General features: G+C 36.5%; 1 long non-coding RNA gene across 7 annotated transcripts in view; it reads right to left on the bottom strand.

The window, feature by feature from the left end:
* Positions 1–18,454, bottom strand: part of LOC123616261 (uncharacterized) — a 556,494-nt gene that overhangs the window by 171,212 nt on the left and 366,828 nt on the right. For all 7 annotated transcript variants that reach the window (XR_012506409.1, XR_012506412.1, XR_012506411.1 and 4 more), the window contains one exon: positions 12,671–12,865. This is a non-coding gene — a long non-coding RNA (uncharacterized LOC123616261). The remainder of the gene's footprint in view (positions 1–12,670; positions 12,866–18,454) is intronic.

Raw genomic sequence — 18,454 nt, forward strand, 5'->3', positions numbered from 1 at the left:
AAAATTAATAAAAATATAAGAAAATATTAATAGAACCATAGTTCTTACAGAAAAATAAACCAAGTAAAGTAAATTATAGAAAAGTAAAAATAAAGATTTAAATATATGAGTAAACTTTCTTGAAGTATCTGCCAAATGCAGCAAAAAAAAAATCCTAATAAAAACTTTACAGTATAACTTGTACAGACTATACTCTGTAATTACAATGAAATAAAATTAGAAATAAAATTTTAAACAGTAACATAGCATTTTTAAAACTAAGAATTATTGTGATAACTATTTCCAAGGCAGTTCTGCACCAAACCCTGAAAAATACTTCCAAAATCTCTACCACTTCTTCAAAAAAATATTTTCTAATGACTCTAGCCCAGTACCTTCTTTTTCATAGTATCTGTTATTGTTCTTAGTCTAATTCATATGGTTATTAGCTTAATAGGATATGGATTTGTTTTATAATTGAGCCATACATGTAAATGCCTTAATGTCAGAGACACTGCAATAAATGTTTTTTATTATTACTAATTTAAATATCTTCCTGAACATCGAAGGTCCCCAGTAAATATTTATCAATTGATATTATTGTGTAGTTCAGAAAAGGAGTGGAAAGAAAATTAAGGGACAAGAGTTCTTACTGGACAGCTGCATGTAAATCAATGAAGTTAGAACACTTCCTCACCCATACACAAAAATAAACTCAAAATGGCTTAAAACTTAAATGTAAGACAAGACACTATAAACCTCCTAGAAGAAAACATAAGCAAAACCTTCTCTGACATAAATCTTAGCAATGTTCTCCTAGGGCAGTCTACCCAGGAATAGAAATAAAAGCAAAAATAAACAAATGGGACCTAATTAAACTTACAAGCTTTTGCACAGCAAAGGAAAACATAAGCAAAACAAAAAGACAATCAATGGAATGGGAGAAAATATTTGCAAACAATGAGACTGACAAGGGCTTAATTTCCAGAATATATAAACAGCTCATACAATCTAATAATAGAAAAACAAACAACCCAATCCAAAAATGGGCAGACCTCTAAACAAGCAATTCTCCAATGAAGACATACAAATGACCAAGAGGCAAATGGAAAAATGCTCAATACCGCTAATTATCAGAGAAATACAAATCAAAACTAAAATGAGGTATCACCTCACACCAGTCAGAATAGCCATCATTCAAAAGTCCATAAATGATAAATGCTGGAGAGGCTGTGGAGAAAAGGGAACCCTCCTACATTGTTGGTGGGAATGTAGTTTGGTGCAGCCATTAGGGAAAACAGTATGGAGATTTCTCAAAAGACTAAAAATAGACTTACAATATGATTCAATATTCAACTCCTGAGCATATATCCAGAAGGAACCTTAATTCAAAAAGATACATGCACCCCAATGTTCATAGCAGCACTATTTACAATAGCTGAGATATGGAAATGACCTAAATGTCCATGGACAGATGACTGGATAAAGAAGTTGTAGTATATTTATACAATGGAATACAACTCAGCCATAAAAAAAGAATAAAACGATGCCATTTGCAGCAACATGGATGGACCTGGACATTGTCATTCTAAGTAAGCCAGAAAGAGAAAGAAAAATACCGTATGATATTACTTGTATGAGGAATCTAAAAAAAAAGACAAATGAACTTATTTACAAAACAGAAACAGACTCCCAGTCATAGAAATAAAACTTAGGGGTAGGGGGAGGGAAGGGATAAACAGGGAGTTCGAGATTTGCAGATACTAATATATGTAAAATAGATAAACAACAAGTCCATACTGTATAGCACAGGAAACTACATTCAGTATCTTGTAGTAACTTATGGTGAAAAATATGAAAATGAATATATGTATGTTCATGTATGACTAAGGCATTATGCTGTACACCAGAAATTGACACATTGTAAACTATAAATTAAAAAAATACATACATCAAAAAAAAAGTTTGTTGACCATTATAAAAAAGGTTTAATGATTCTCAACATGGCAATTTAACTCCCTGAATTTTATTATTCTCCTTCATTAAATGAGGTAGTATTAAAATATTTTTAAGATTTCATCCAGTTCTAAAATTGTATGATTAACCAACAGGGAAAGAAAAGACATCCCTCAGTACACCAGAAAATTTCTCTCCATGTGCAGTAACACTGGTTTCTTTGAATGTCAAGGACTCGAACAGATTGTGCATTGTTGAGAAGAGAGTCACCCTCAATTACTCATCAATGATGGAATTTGCGGTTTATTTTCAGTAACCCAGTGTTTTCTTACTACCACCCACCAGGTCCAGGGGGGATATACATGTGTCTGAGTATGTGTGTATATTTGCCTCTGTGACGACATTCCAAGACTAATATAAACACCTTCTAAATTACCCATTACTCGGTCACTTCTCTTTTCCATTAGAAAGAGGTAGCCTACATTTATTTGCCTTTGAAGTTCTAACACTCTACCCTTTCCATCACCTCTCTCTTAAAGACTGATCTCTTCATCTTTCCTATATGAGGTCCACACTGCAAACAGTTCTTTAAATTTAGGTACTGGCATAAGCATTTTATACTTATTTAACATTATATTAAATATAATTATAATTTGATATAATTATTGCTTAATATTTAACATAATTAATGTAGTATATTCAATATAACTGCATTTAATATTATTGCATCAACTAAAAAAAACTTAAAAGAATATATCCCAAGAGATAAACAGTGAGGTGAGATCATGCATGATTTTTGTATTTTTCTCTTTGTATTTCTATTTTCCTACAGTTTTATGGATTGTAAACATAATTATTTATGCACACACCCACAAATGCCCCTCAGTTACCTGGAAGCAAAATCAAAGAAACTTTCACACAACTCTTTATTACTCTTCATTCTACTTTAAGAGAAAATTTCTGATGGTACATGAAAAAGTTCAGATAAATACCTATGAATTTACTCTAAAAACAAATACTTTAATGTATGAATGACTTCAAATTGTTGACATTAACCCTTGAGTTAGTAACTACTTTGAATCTATGAGAACTCAAAATATGTTTAGTTTCAGGATAGTATACCTATTAAGGCAAGAAAGCAGAATAGTATACTTGAGAAAGATTTTCAATTATCATGGCCAGAATTCAAATAGAAAACTCAATTAGTCAGAATATTCTCTAAACATCCATTAGTCAGGCAAGTTTCATTTTGCAGGGTCTTGTACAGAAGCTTTTATATATCAATAGATATACACATATATCCATAAATAAGACTAATTAGCCACATTTATAAATTAAACACTAAAATCCATTCCCATATTAAAAAAGAATTAAATTTATACTCCTACCAAGACTTTATATGATCATTACACATCCCTTTGCTCTATTGCTGAACTTGAATGTACCCACCCAATAAAGCCTACTTTACTGGGTGTGCTTCCATAAAACATTCACATTTTATCGTACAGTAAAGTTACAATTTATGCTAAATACTTCACTATTTCCCTAAAGATAAATCCAAATGAATCAAATATTAAATGATGTAGCAAAGTGTATTACTGTAAAATGAACTTCCTCTAAACGTGTTAATAATCTCTAATGTTGAGAAGTAAATGGCTGTGATGTTCTCTTTTTAATACTTCAGTCTCACTAAGGCCAAGAGCCTAATTCTCTCTCATTCCTATCAGTTACTACCAGGTACAAAGAGAAGCACACTGTGTTTATGAGATGGGGTTCCTTTTCTACTCAGCATATAAAACCTCCTATTATTCTATCTTAAAAGTTATTGAATTTACTTTTGAATGTTTGATAAGACAATGATGGACATTCATTAATAAGAGACTATATAGCTTGCATATTTTAATCCCAAAACTCTTCCATCAAACTCAAATATCTAAAGGAATAAAAGTCTCCAGGGACCTAACATTCTTATTTTTCAGCTCCAATTTATTCTCAGCAAGACTTGGGTGTCAATAAGGAAGGTAGGGTATACCTACGTGCTATGTAACAAATTACTACAAACTTAGCAGCTTAAAATAACATCCATTTATTAGCTCACAGTTTTGTAGCTGGAAACCCAGAGGGTGCAACTAGGTTATATCCTCAAAAGACCAAAATCAAGGTCACCCAAATATGTTCTTACATAGGCACCTCGGAAAAATATCTGTTTCCAAGTGCCTTAAAAATGTTGGCAAATTCAGTTCCTTGTGGGTGTCAGACTAGATAATCCTTTCCTAGCTGGCCATTAGCCTCAGGGAGGTGGGGGTGGAGGGGGCTAGAGGCACTCAGCTCCTAAAGGCTGCTTGTATTCACTGGCATGTGTACCCTCCATCATAACCAGCAAGAGAGCATCAACGTTAACTTTTCATTTTCCTATCAGTTGTAAAAAAAAAAAAAAAAAAAAAAAAAATTTAAAGGGATTCTAAATAATTAGATAAAGTTTACCTGGATAATCTATCTCAAGGTCAACTGTGCCACATAACATAATCTTATATAGGAATGATCTCTCATCATATTCACAGGTTCCAGAAATTAGAATGCAAAATCTTGGGGAGCATTTTTAGAACTCTGCCTGCCAAACAGGGAACTGGAAAAATTGAGATTAGGTGTTTAAACAGGCTCCAGATGTTAGAGTCTATGAACTTAAATGACAGGCCAAAGATGTCTTCCTGGAGGAAGGGCATTCAGGGGCACAGTCTAATGTTAATTCCATATTAGCATTAGGAAAGAACTGTCAGACCCTAACAATTTTTTTTTTTTTTGCAAATTTCACCTTGGAGAACTGCTGAGAGCCTCTTATCATGTAGATGAATCATCATAACACATTTTACCATTTGACAATTATTCTTCAAAAATGCCGCTTTCAAAATGGCCCTATTATTCTCTACTGTCTGATTTATAAAACATATGTATCTAACTGGACTTTCTTTTTGCTTTAACATGTGTGTTGGGTGAGGGTGGTGATGAAGAGATTCATTTCCTAAAACTTTGTAAAACGAAACCATATACTAAATAGCACCACTACTTTCTGCTACAGGATGAAGAATGGGAATGAATCCTTTGCTCTGAGCACCTGTGCTGGATTTTTGCCTTCCTGGTACAAAAAGCCAACAGATCCACTTCTGGGATCTACTTCAGTGGAAGGTTTTTGTTTGTTTTGTTCCCAAGCAATTAGAGTAAGTCATGCTTCTCCTAGTTAAACACTAGGTGTTACAACCTGAACACATGGCCCAGGACCCCACTGACAGAGAAGCAAGATGTGGAGATTCAATCAGGACAGGCAGGGTGGCTGGGGAGCACTGAGGGGGTGTTTTTTCCCTACTGAGGGCAAGAAAGAGACAGAGGCCTGCAATTTGTTTCCAATAGTTGGTGGTAAAGAGAACCCTGTGATTGTCATGTTCGGAGCCTCCAGTGTTTTAAGATGAGTGGTGTGCTGCCTCAGGGCATTTATGTTTAAAAAGCTCAGTGGAGCAAGAAAAGATAAGAAAGGACACAAAGATTAATTCTGAAGTTCCTGTTAAAACCAAATGCTTTAATCCTGGGAAAGTAGGGGAAAAGATATTTTTGTCTAGTACATACAGCTGAATTCATCTTCAAAATTACCAAGAGGCTGACGTACATGCGGTGGGAAGGCAGGAAATGTTTAAAACAAATTTCTTATCCTCTGAGTCAGGTTTCAATTCATCTACTGTGTTCACTGTGTCTGTCACACGTCAATAGATCTTTATTTGGAACTCATTACTATAATGATTTTGAGATTAACTTGATGAATCAAAAGACCCAAATAGGGAGAAAACTGTTACCAAAAAGTGGGGCCGGGGGGGGGAGTGTTTATTTCCTGGCATACTTTTTTTTTCTTCATGTTATTAGCTGTAAATGCAAAAACCAGGCAAGAAGCAATAATGGATTACAGATGCCTTCCTGAAAACATGCTCAAAACCACTTAATAATGCTTTATGCACGTAAGTTTGAAATAATACACATTCACTGACAATGTTTTATAAATTCTTATGTTATTCAGTCAATAGTCCCTCAACAGAGGAGTAAGTTCTAGAGTGCAGGCAATGCCTAGTCTTTACTCACCATTTCAAACCAAATGATAAATATATATATATATATAATATATATTTCTTGATTGACTTGTAATATTTGCATTTGGTGTTTCATTTGGAGATGCCCAAACACCACATAGAGCTAAATGTTTCACCAGATGCCAAAGGGGTCCCTTGAAGAGAGAGCTACAGAAACCTGCCCAAGTTTGCTCCTCTTGTCAGTAAGTTCTAGAAGAGATAACTCAAGAACCTGAAGCATCTTTAATCTACTCCCTCCCCACTTAGTTAACATATTGCAGATATCTGCCTCAGATTTAATCTAAAAAGGAGACAGTTCAGATGAATTATCTGGGATTTGTTGAGGACATATCGAGAGTATATTTTTTAAAAATCTGAAAGTAATGAAATGGATTCACATTCTCTCCAGGATTAACCTAAGGCTTTGCCCAGGTCCACAAAGCAAAGAGGAAGGATGCATGTGGTCACTCCTCCCTACTGCACTCACAGTATACACACCGCTGCTTACCCCTAGCAATCTCCCCAACGAAGACAGGAGCAGCTTTAAGGTCTTTTAAAAAAAAAAAAATACTCCTGAGTATTTTTCATTCTGAAGTGATTCACAAGTGAAAACCTATTTGCCATCATTTGACTGAATCACAATTTCAGAATTCTTCACTGGTCTTCGCTGAGCTACACACAAACCCCACATTAGACACAGTCATTTTTTAATTGAAGTAATGGTTGACTTACATTATTATATTAGTTTCATGGGTACAACATGGTGATTTGATATTTGTATAGATTATACACCATACACAAAAATAAATTCAAAATGGATTTAAGACTTAAATGTAAGACCCGAAACCACAATTTGACAATAGTTTGTATATTGTACCTTTCAAGTAGTTCAGAGTCTTTACATACAATTTAAACTCTACTCTATCTTACGCTTCAGCTTCTCTCATTTTGAACCACAATATTCTCTCCAGATCATTTTAATGACTTCATATTAATTGGGGAGCTTGTGAAATAGACTCATCAAGGAATGTAGTGGTTTTCCAGAATGCCATGTTACTGAAGTCTGGCTTTGATTATCAGGAAAAAAGCAAAAAAGCTGTTGATCCTTATTTATGATGTTTCATTCTAAAATGTGGAAAACGTTTTCTGGGATGAAAGTGAGTCATTTAACATTTACATTTCTCAACAGATATTCACTGAGGAAAGTATAAACCAATTAATGGAAAGGATTTCTCTAGAGATAAACATTCAAATGAGACCTACAGAACTTCTGATCTCAAAACGCATAAACTAAAGGCTTGCAAACACTGTCCTTGTCACAACCAATGTACAGAGTGTCTACTTCAGTAATTATGCCTTAGAAATACTTAGCCATGAGCCAGAAAAGTGAACTACCAACACCTGAAGCCAAACACCAATCCAAATGCAGTCTTCCCTCTACAGAAGGGATCGCCTCTACCAGGGCACTACAGATTCTAAGGCCTTTAATCGCCTTCCCCCGACTCCTAATCCCCACATTAACACCTCATAAATAATTAGAATCCTAGAGCTAAAATAATGGAAATTTCTAGCTGAAATAAAATCATATCTAACAAATGATAAATTTATTTAAGGTCTGGACCACCAGCGGACATGATATTACAACCAGATATACCATCCACTGGAAAATCAGAGTAGAAAGCTCATTGGACTTGATGACTTGTATGAATCCCACATTGATTGGCACCTTTCTTGCTTGAGGGATCTTGAAAAAGTCACTGAACGTCTTTAAAGCTCAATTTAAAAAACACTAAAGGTTTGCCATGCTACATGGACTCTACCCGACCCTGGGACAAAAATATGAATATAAAACTATCTCCTGCCATGGACAGCACAAGGCATAAAGAGGAGACAGCTCAGAAGTCAGTAGGTTTACTAGGACATTTAATGGAGACAGAGCTCATCTTTCTCACAAATTACTTTTATATAAACATGCTTTGTAAACTGCCATACAACATGTACTTGTACGATCACTGCTTATTTAGTGCCTGTTGCATACAGATACTGTAATCATATACATATTGTCAAATTTTAATGAACTATGATTATGTACTTAGATGAATAAACTGGACTTCAGGAAAGTTAAATAACTTGTCCAAGATAACAGCTTCTAAGAAACTACAGAAATAGGATATGAAACTCGATCTGACAGAGAACAGAGCTGTCAATTGCCAACATGCTATAGCATCTCTTATGTGCTTCTCATAATAATAAGGTAGTGGTCTTCTCTAGACATGTGCCATGTCTCAAGTATCTGGTAGGCCATTCACTGTAGTAGATACCTTCACAAGCTTAATCTAATCCTGGTTTCTGTAGCATCCTTCAAGGGAGGAGAGAGTATGGGAAGATGATTGAAACTACATCAGTAAGAGTTGTTCTCTTCATCCAGAGCAGACCTTAGCTTCTGCCCACCCTAGCTAGAGTCACTACAGAGAAGACCATAATCTAGGGGTATACAGTGCAGAAGTCATTCTGACCACATCCCCTGCCCTCATCCTCTGGGGTCAGAGAAGATTTGGACCTCTTCTGGACCCTCTTACTCAGGGATCTGAGCAAGGGTTTGAAGAATGGGGCAGGCTCCTGATAGGAAAAGATCGGTGGAAGGTATTCTAACTTGATGAAAACACATGGTCTAACAATGGGAAAGAAAAAGCACAGAGAATATTCTGGCAATCATGAGCAGTAACTCTGACTGGACCATAAAGACCACAGGAGACCATAGTGAACAAATGGGATGAAGAGGATCACATTTAAGGATCACATTTAAGGCAGCCTTTACTACTAGGCTTAACGATAATTAAAACTATAATTACAATAATCATAACAACTTCTATTTATTAGCACTCAACAAATGTCAGGAAGATGACCAGCACTTAAATATTTAATCCCTCCAAACACTTTATGATGTAGATATTACTACCACTTTCTACAGATGAGGAAACTGAAGTTCATGAAGGTTAAGTTATCATCCCAAAGTTACAAACTTATGGGTGCAGAGCTGGGACTCAAGTCCAGGTCCATCTCATTCTAAAGATGTGTTTTTAATAATTATAGAGTTATTGCCTCATGAAAGATTCTGGTATTTATATGGAAAAAGAAACTAATTTACTTAAAGGCTTTTATTTGACCCCCACAAACACTATTTTCTGAATGTTTAATTCTCAGTCCTCTCCTTCCTTGACCCATCAGCATTTACCATCAGTTGGTCATTCCTTCCTCCTTCTTAATTTGCCTTTGAGGACAAAACAATGTCTTGGTTTTTCCTGTGCTTCACCTTCTCCATCTTCTTTAGAGAAGTCTCTTCTCCTCATCCTCCTACTGTTAGGGTAAACAAACATCTTGTCTCTATCAACACTCACTCCCTCTGGTGATCTCATCCAACCTGACTGCCTTTCAATTATCTTCTATATGCTAATGACTCATAAAGCCATATGTCTAGTCCAGACCTCCCTCTAGAAGTCCAGACTCATCCAGCTGATTTCTTTATTTCTCCACTGAACTCCTGATCTCACCCCATACAAACCTACTCCCTTGCATTCTTTAATTTTTTTCTTGATAGTGATTCCATCTTCACCACTGTTTAGGTCAAAACTGTGACATCTTTGGCTTCTCATTTTCTTTCATACTGCATTGTCTAGAACTTTGGATATATTCAAAATATCCAGAATGTGATCACTCTACCTGCACTGTTAACTACCCAAGTCTGAGTCACCATCATCTCCCATTTGGATATGCAAGCCTCTTTCCTTCTATGCTGCTTCTGCCCTTCCCTCTTGACGGTCTATTCTTAGCACAACAGCTAAACCAATCTTTTCAACCATGAGTCAGATCGGTCAATAGCCCTATATCCATTCATCTCTTGATGGACACTTAGGTTACTTCCATATCTTGGCAATTATAAATAATGTGGCTATGAATATTAGGGTGCATGTATCTTTTCAAATTAGTGTTTTTGTTTCTTTTGAATATATACCCAGGAGTAGAATTGCTAGGTCATATGGTAGTTCTGTTTTTAGTTTTTTGAGAAACCTCTATACAGTTTTCCATAGTGGCTACACCAATTTACTTTCCCACCAACAGTGTAAGAGGCCTCCCTTTTCTCCACATCCTTGCCAACATCTGTTACTTGTGTTCTTGATGACAGCCATTCTGACAGGTGTGAGTTATTACCTCACTGAAGTTGTAATTTGCATTTCCCTGATGATCAGTGATGTTGAGCATCTTTTCATGTACTGTAAAGATGTGTGTGTGTATATACATATACACACACACACACACACACAATGGAAAACTACTCAGCCATAAAAAAGAATGAAATTTTGCCATTTGCAACAACATGGATAGATTTGGAGGGTATTATGCTAAGTGAAATAGATCAGAGAAAGAAATATTGTATGATATCACTTATATGTGGAATCTAAAAAATACATCAAGCTAGTGAATATCAAAAAAGAAACAGATCCACAGATAAAGAGAACAAACTAGTGGCTATCAGTGGGGAGATGGAAGGGGAAAGGCACAGTTTAAGGAGATGGGATTAAGAGGTAAAAACTACCATGTATAAAATAAATAAGCTACAAGATTTATTGTACAGCCCAGGGAATGCAGCCAATATTTTACTTTTTGTGTGTGTGATATTAATATTAGGCTCTGAGTTTATTTCTTTTTAACATTTTTTAATTGAGTTATCATTTTACAATGTTGTGTCAAATTCCAGTGTAGAGCACAATTTTTCAGTTATACATGAACATATATATAGTCACATTTTTTTCTCTGTGAGCTACCGTAAGATCTTGTATGTATTTCCCTGTGCTACACAGTATAATCTTGTTTACCTATTCTACATTTTGAAATTCCAGTCTGTCCCTTCCTACCCCCCACCCCCTTGGCAACCACAAGTTTGTATTCTATGTCTATGAGTCTGTTTCTGTTTTGTATTTATGTTTTGTTTTGTTTTTAGATTCCACATATGAACGATCTCATATGGTATTTTTCTTTCTCTTTCTGGCTTATTTCACTTAGAATGACATTCTCCAGGAACATCCATGTTGCTGCAAATGGCGTTATGTTGTTGGTTTTTATGGCTGAATAGTATTCCATTATATAAATAGACCAGAATAACTATAAGTGGAGTGTAACCTTTAAAAATTGTGACTCACTATGCCCTCATTTTATACCTGTAACATATATGATATTGTACATCAGCTATACTTCAATTTTAAAAAGGCCCCCCCCAAAAAAATGGCTTTATACGATTTGTTTCCTCCCTTACTTGACTCAGTAGCTCCATAATGGCACTGGCTTTCAAACTGATTTCCAATTTGCTTTAGATGTTTCTCCTACCTGGAGGGACCTTTCCCAAATATCTGCTTGGCTAGTTCTCTCTTCTTTCAAGACTCAGCTAAGATCTCACCTGTACAATGTCTATCCTTATCATCCCATGGTCATCCCTTAAAACTGCCCACCAGCACTACTGATCACATCCTCATCTAATTTTTTTTTTTTCCAAAAGGGCTTACAACCTTCCAACCATATCACACAAGTTATTTATTTATATGTTTATTGTGTGTCACCTACTTCCCCCAGTAAAATGTAAGCTCCTTGAAGGCTGTTTTTTCACTCTTCACAGTTCTCAAATGACTATAAATTGCCTGGTACAAAGGTTTTCAATAAACCTTTGTTTACATTCATTTGAGTGTTGAATAAATGAAATAAAAACAGATATAGTATGTGTTTCTGTTCCCTTTGCTTGCTTTGTCTCCCTCTCCTCCTAGACGTGTTTTCCAAGTGGGGTTTGTCTGGAGGGCCTGGCCCTAGAGGAGGGCCAACCGGTAGAGCTGCCCTGAAGGGCTGGAGCAGACCAGTCTCCTCCTCCACCCCGAAAGAGACGATAGAGCTCTGAGATCCTAGGCTGTGAATATTGCTCCGGAAGGCCAGTTTCACCTGGGTCTCAATTCACTGCGTGCTCATTAAGGAATGAGGGCCTGGAACAATTCACATCCTCTAGAGGGGATGGGGAGCGGGCATGAAGTTCTCCAGTCAGTAAGCGTCCCACAGGGTGAAACTAGGAGTGCTGGTGTGGGGAAGGAGCGGGGCTCTGCCCTAGAACCTGCCCTGGGCGTCACCGAGAGGGGCGGGCAGCAGCGCCCCAGGAAGTCAGCTTCTTTAGAGAGGAGCCTCTCCCCCAGGCTACACTCATCTTTTCTCTGAGTTTGTTTCCTCGCCTTTAATTGGGGCTAAAGTCATCCTCACCCAACGTAGGCTCACAGCAGCCAGAAGGTCTTTCTGGACACAGATGTCAACTCGTCCTCCCTGCTCCCCTTACCCCCCCCCGCCCCGCCCCAACCCCAGCAGCTCTCTATTAGCGCCTGGCACTCAGTGGAGGTCACGGTCTCCATGCTGACCTAGGCCTTCAAGAGTCAGGCGCTGCCTCCAACCCCTCATCCCTGGGCTCCCCAGGCAGGGGCCCCTAAATCCTGGTTCCCGCTCTGCGGGGACCACCAAAAAAACCTGTGGCTAGAAAACCAAACCAATCCCCTCCCTAAAGCCGCAGGGCAGGCATGAGCCTACGACGGTCCTTTACTCACCTTGGCCTTCGGAACTGGCTCTTGCGGAGAGCTGGTACAGGACTAGCGCCGCAGAAGCAGCGAGACAGCGTCTGGCGTCTTCAGGCTTCAGGCGCCCGGCTTCCGGCTTCCGGGAGGCGGGAGGAGAGAGGCTTCCGGGAGGCGGGAGGAGAGACGCGGGCAGCCCCGGATGTGGGGGAGGGGCGCGGGACTCGCCTTTAAACAAAAAATCAACTCAGATGAAAGATTTTCTTGTTTGATGAAATATTTTTTATCCCCCCAATTAAAGTAACTTACATCTTCTGGTAAGTAACTGCATCATGCCTGGGCACTTTTTAAAACTTCGGAAGGGGGCTGATAAGTAAAGCAGATTGTCCTTTAAGGTGCCAGTCATTCTACACCCAAACTTAACTTGAAGGGGCATATCTAGCACACTGCAAGTGATCAATAAATACTTGTGGGGTGAAATTAACAGTCATATTTCAGATTACAAGAGTTCTGGAGAATAGGTAGCTAGGGCTGGACCTGGAAATATGTTTGGGGGAAAGAATTGAAAATAATTAAGAAAAAGTAGGTTCGGACATCACAAAATTGCTATGATTCCCAAATGACAAGGTTTTTTATGCACATGTAGAGTGACAAAGGCGTAGGCTTGGAGGAACACGTGTGAGTAGACTACCTTCCCTGTGTTCTAACTTGAATGTGTGATAGGCAATCTACACAGAAAACACTACGAGGGAAAAACAAGGAATGTTAAAGCTCAAACTTTCTCCAAGAAAAGAAAACCCACTTAAAGTGAGGTCACAAGGTGCAATATCACCCACTTACAAATATATGTGAACTCTCACATAACGTATATCACACCCCACTGATACAGTAATAAAAACTAGCTATCTGGTCTTAAAGAGTAAGTCCAAGAAATTGAATATAATTAGCCTTCCTTTTATATATCTGGATTATTGTTTTCATGGGAAATTTTATAAGAAAAGTCAGCACAGATTCAATACTGAGAAGACTTTCTGTACTGATTAAAGTTTGCCCTCTAGTGAAAAGCCCTGGCCCCTGTTTGCAAAACTCTCTACAGGTGAACCTCATCACTGTATTCCTAGAATTCTGAATGCAGTTTGCCTTGGTGTAGACCGAATTTTTGTTTCAGAGCTCAAAATTACTAGTTTGTAAGTATGTAATATTCTTTTCCTACAGTGTTTGTGCATGTGAGTGTGTGTGTGTGTGTAATGACCAAATGTTTTGTTTAATGAGAGTAGGTCACACTGATATCTCATACTAGGCTCTTATTCATAGATTCATTTTCTCTGCCTTATTCTTAGAAAAGTAAGTATTGAAACAACAAATAATCATTCTCTTTTTGATGTCACATCTATGGCAGCAGAAAACTAATTTTGTTATGTCTTGAAATATCAGCATTCACAAAAATCTTCTGGGTTGACTGTGGCTTTATTTTTACATAAAGCTTAAAAAGAGAAAACATGAAACAGTGATATAACATATTTGTCATTTTTACAGTCTTACTCCCAACCCTTCGATGAGAAAGGATACTTCTTCCTTAATGGATCCTTCAGTGAAATATATTTATTTTTATACCCCCATGACTTCACAGTGTGCTGATATGGAAGTTTCCATAATACCGCATATTTAAATCCTGAGTTTCTTCACAGTGTCAATGAGGGAGAAACAAAAGGCTGATGGAAAAAAAAGCCCCTTACATGAAAAGAACCAATAAATAACTTGAAAAAATAATGAGAAAAAAATTTTAAGTTAAAAAAGGTAAATGGATTTATGTTTGAAAATGACACATTTAAAGTATTCTCTACAAATTTCTTCCTTTATAAACAATGTTTCATCAGTTCTTGACATCCATAATAATGACGAAATAGCCTTACACATTTTCATATGTATTATTTACTAAATGGTATAATAAAAGCTGTCAGTTACTCCCTCTGCATACTAACAGGAAAGTGCAATTCTTTGTTCTAAGTGTGACTGCATTTGCACATTATAGAACTATGAAATAGTTACAAAGGGAAGGTTAAATCAATACAGCTCTAAAATTTGTACTTCAGTCTTCAGGGATTTATATCATCTTGATTTAATGAAGTATGAGGAGTAAGAATGTTGACACAGAAAAAAATATTTCGGTTTCCTCTCTATTGTACAGACAGAAAGTACTGAAGTAGGATTTGTTGACACCTAAGCAGTAACTAATTATTACCCATTTGATGCCTCAACAGTCATTTGAGAAATCTAATAGTGAAAAGCAGACACCAACTATCAAAAAGAGAAAAATGTGATTCATACTATAGTAAAGAAATACTGTATCTTCAACTGATTTAGCTTGTCAAAAATCTTTTATATTATTTTATATTTTAAAATTCTACTTAATTTTTACTGTACAAAGGTTAGTCCAGATATGTAAATAGAATTATATAGTTATTTATAACACCTTATGCACATTATATTCTTTAGATATAATATATTTGATTTTCATATATTGATTACTTTTGCTTATATAACTATTTAGTATATATTTGAAAATAAATTCCCCTATAGCAGTTTAGGACTATGCTCAATAAACAGAACAGAAACCTATCCTCTTATTTGCAGAAATAGCCAATCTCACAGTTTGTTCCAGTGAGAGCTTCAATGAGGCTATGTAAGGATTGGAGGAGAGAAGCAAAGAGCTTTGAAAAAATGTATAACTTTAATAAACAAATGAAACACACTTAGAATAATAAGCATTTATAAAAAGGTACAGGATACAGATGCAGAGAACAAACTAGTGATTACCTGTGGGAAAAGGAATGGAAGAGGGGCAAGGTAGGAGTAGGGGATTAAGAAATACAAACTATCAGGTATAAAATAAGTAAGCTTCAAGGTATATTGTACAACACAAGGAATATAGACAACATTTTACAATAACTATAAGTGGAATATAACCTTTAAAACTTGTGAATCACACTATATTGTACACCTGTAACAGATAATACGGTACATTAACCATGTCTAAATAAATAAATAAATAAATAAATTTTAAATAGCTGAGAGTAACTGTAGCATACTAATAACTCAGAGCAGAAAAAAAGGCATAGGTTGTATAAGGATGAAAGTCAAGGTGAAATGTAATTTGCTTCTTTTATAGAATTGATCCATTCATTTCAAGTTCACATTGTTACATGTTATATATTTTCTATTACATCATATAAAGTAGAAAACTTTTTAACAATCAGCATCAATGGAAAGATCAGACTATCAGAGATGCTGGCTGTAGGTGCATTGAAAATACTCATTTACAAGACATAATGATCGCAAACTCCTGATGTAAAAGAGATCAAAGGAGAAATAACAAAATTTTGGTAAACCTGTAAGTCTAGACCTGACAATTCTCTCCTCTGTGACCTAAGGTAAGTCTCTTTATCTCCCTGAATCCCAGTTATTGTCCTATATGAGATAACTAAACCTGCTTTCCTGCCTACCTCACATGACTTTTTAAGGATATTATAAAATAGTTTGTAGTCTGTTATGTAATTCCGAGGGGATATAAAAATCAGTTTCACCTCCGTATTATGTATTGCTTAAGTTTCCCGTAAAACAACTCAAAAGTAATTAACAGCTATTTATGGAGCACTGATTACCCAGCACACACCTGGTAAAAGGCAGATGACCAGAGTCCCCTTGAGCATGCAGCAGTGGAAAGAGGAGGTGGAAATTAAATTTGAAAAGTGAAGCAAACAAATTTCATTGCAGTCAACTAAACATAATTTTTTAATATCCATATTCAACTAGAAATGCTTAGCTCATATTTTATTATACTTCACATGGGTCTCTTAATTAAGTAATAATGTTATTATGTGTCTTGGCCAATGTTCCCCAGAAAATGGAACACTAGAAATAGCTTTAAGTGTTAATGTATAATTAGGGACTACAGTACCAGGGTGCAGAAGAGAGACACAAAGAGAGTGAAGCAAGGATGGAGGGGGAGTGATTAAGAAAATGTGTTATCAGGTGGCTGCCAATAAATGTAATTGATTGCTTGATTTCCTGAGCCCCTCCTCTGAGAAAACATATGCGTAGACTACATCCCAGGACAATTCTTTGCGTGCACAGAGAATGGGGAAAAGGGAAATCATTTGTTACTAACTTCCACCAGTCAAAAGTTTTTGCTACAGCAAGCGTGCACTCTTGCTGCCTCTCAGAACCCTACAGTGTCCCATGTTTAGTAAACAGGGAATCCCTGAAGCAGAAGTGAGAGCCATCTGACCTGAGATTAGACAGTGTCTGATCACACCTGTGTGAAGTTCGACAGCGCCCATAGCAGCAGCTGATCCACAGACCAGGCCGCTGAAGCTGAGAGGATCAGAAAATGGGGCATAAGAGAGGGCTGCAATCCAACAAGTAGAGTACTTACTACATTCCAGGTTTTTTCCTTAAAAGCACCTTACTAATCCTATCTTGCTGACTTTCTCATGTTGCCAGTATGGCCCCAAATGACTACTGACCTAATAATTCAGCCTATTTCAAGGCTTCTTTGCTCATGCCATGTTACAACCAAATTAAATACACTTTAGAGTCAGGCACCACTAAAGGAAACAGGCCTATTTATTGGACATGGTAGAAAAAATACCATGATAGTTCATATCATACCATTATTCCACTAATAATTCCCAATCTGTAGTGCCAATGTAGAAAAATATTATGATCTTGCTGTTTTCATCAAATAGGATACTAATTACTTAGCACTCAAACTAAGACTAACACACTGTTGAGTGCCTGTTAAGTTGCTTTGCTTGCTATTTCAGAGAAAGTCAAGAGGAAGGCATCTGAAATTATCATGTGAATGAGGAAGCTGTATACTTCAGCAGCCCAAGCTTGGACAATGGCTCTGCTGTCTTAGAAATGATATATAGACAAAAAACAGAACTGATATTAAAATGAACTACTAACAAATTTCAAATATCTCAAGGAAAGAGGGGAAGGGGGAAACTAAAGTACAGGAAAGGGAAAAACAAACAGAAAACAACTATTTAAATTTTAGACTTAAATCCAAACATGTCACTTATTGTATTAAATGCAAGTAGTATTACTGCACCAATTAAACAGCAGACAGTCTCAGAATTAATTGAAAAAACATGAGAATCTCACCTCAGTTAAAATGATACAGGTAAGTTAAAAGCAAAAGGATGGACAAAGATAAATAATACAAGCACTAATGAAATTTGCCTTCCACAAAAATTAATTCAAGATTGATCATATATTTAAATGTAAAATGTTCAACTATAAAGCTTTTAGATTAAAATCTTTGTTATCTAGGATTAAGTAAATAGTCCTTAGATAAAACACAAAAAGCATGAGCTATAAAGGACAAAACTGAAAAGTTGAACTTCATCAAAATGAAAAACACTTGCTCTATGAAAGATACTGTTAAGTAGCTACAGACTGGAAAAAATCAATCATAAAATCATTTGGATCCTGAACCTCAACACTCGACAGTAAGAAAAACAACCCAGTTAATAATCGAGCAAAAGAACTTGAAGAGACAATTCACCAAAGAAGATATACAGTTGGTAAATAAGTCCTTCTAAGCACGTTTAACATCATTAGTCATTAAGAAAATGCATACTTAAGCGATGTTGGATTACTATGCTTCATCAGAAGGACAAAAAACTACTGACAATACCAAATGCTGCTGAGGATGTAGAGTAACTGGAACTCACATATGAAGCAAAGGTGGCAATGAAAACGGCCGAGACTCTTATAAATGAAACACACACCTACCACATGATCCAGCTA

This window comes from Camelus bactrianus, chromosome 4 (genome assembly GCF_048773025.1).
Source record: "Camelus bactrianus isolate YW-2024 breed Bactrian camel chromosome 4, ASM4877302v1, whole genome shotgun sequence".
NCBI classification, from domain to species: domain Eukaryota; kingdom Metazoa; phylum Chordata; class Mammalia; order Artiodactyla; family Camelidae; genus Camelus; species Camelus bactrianus.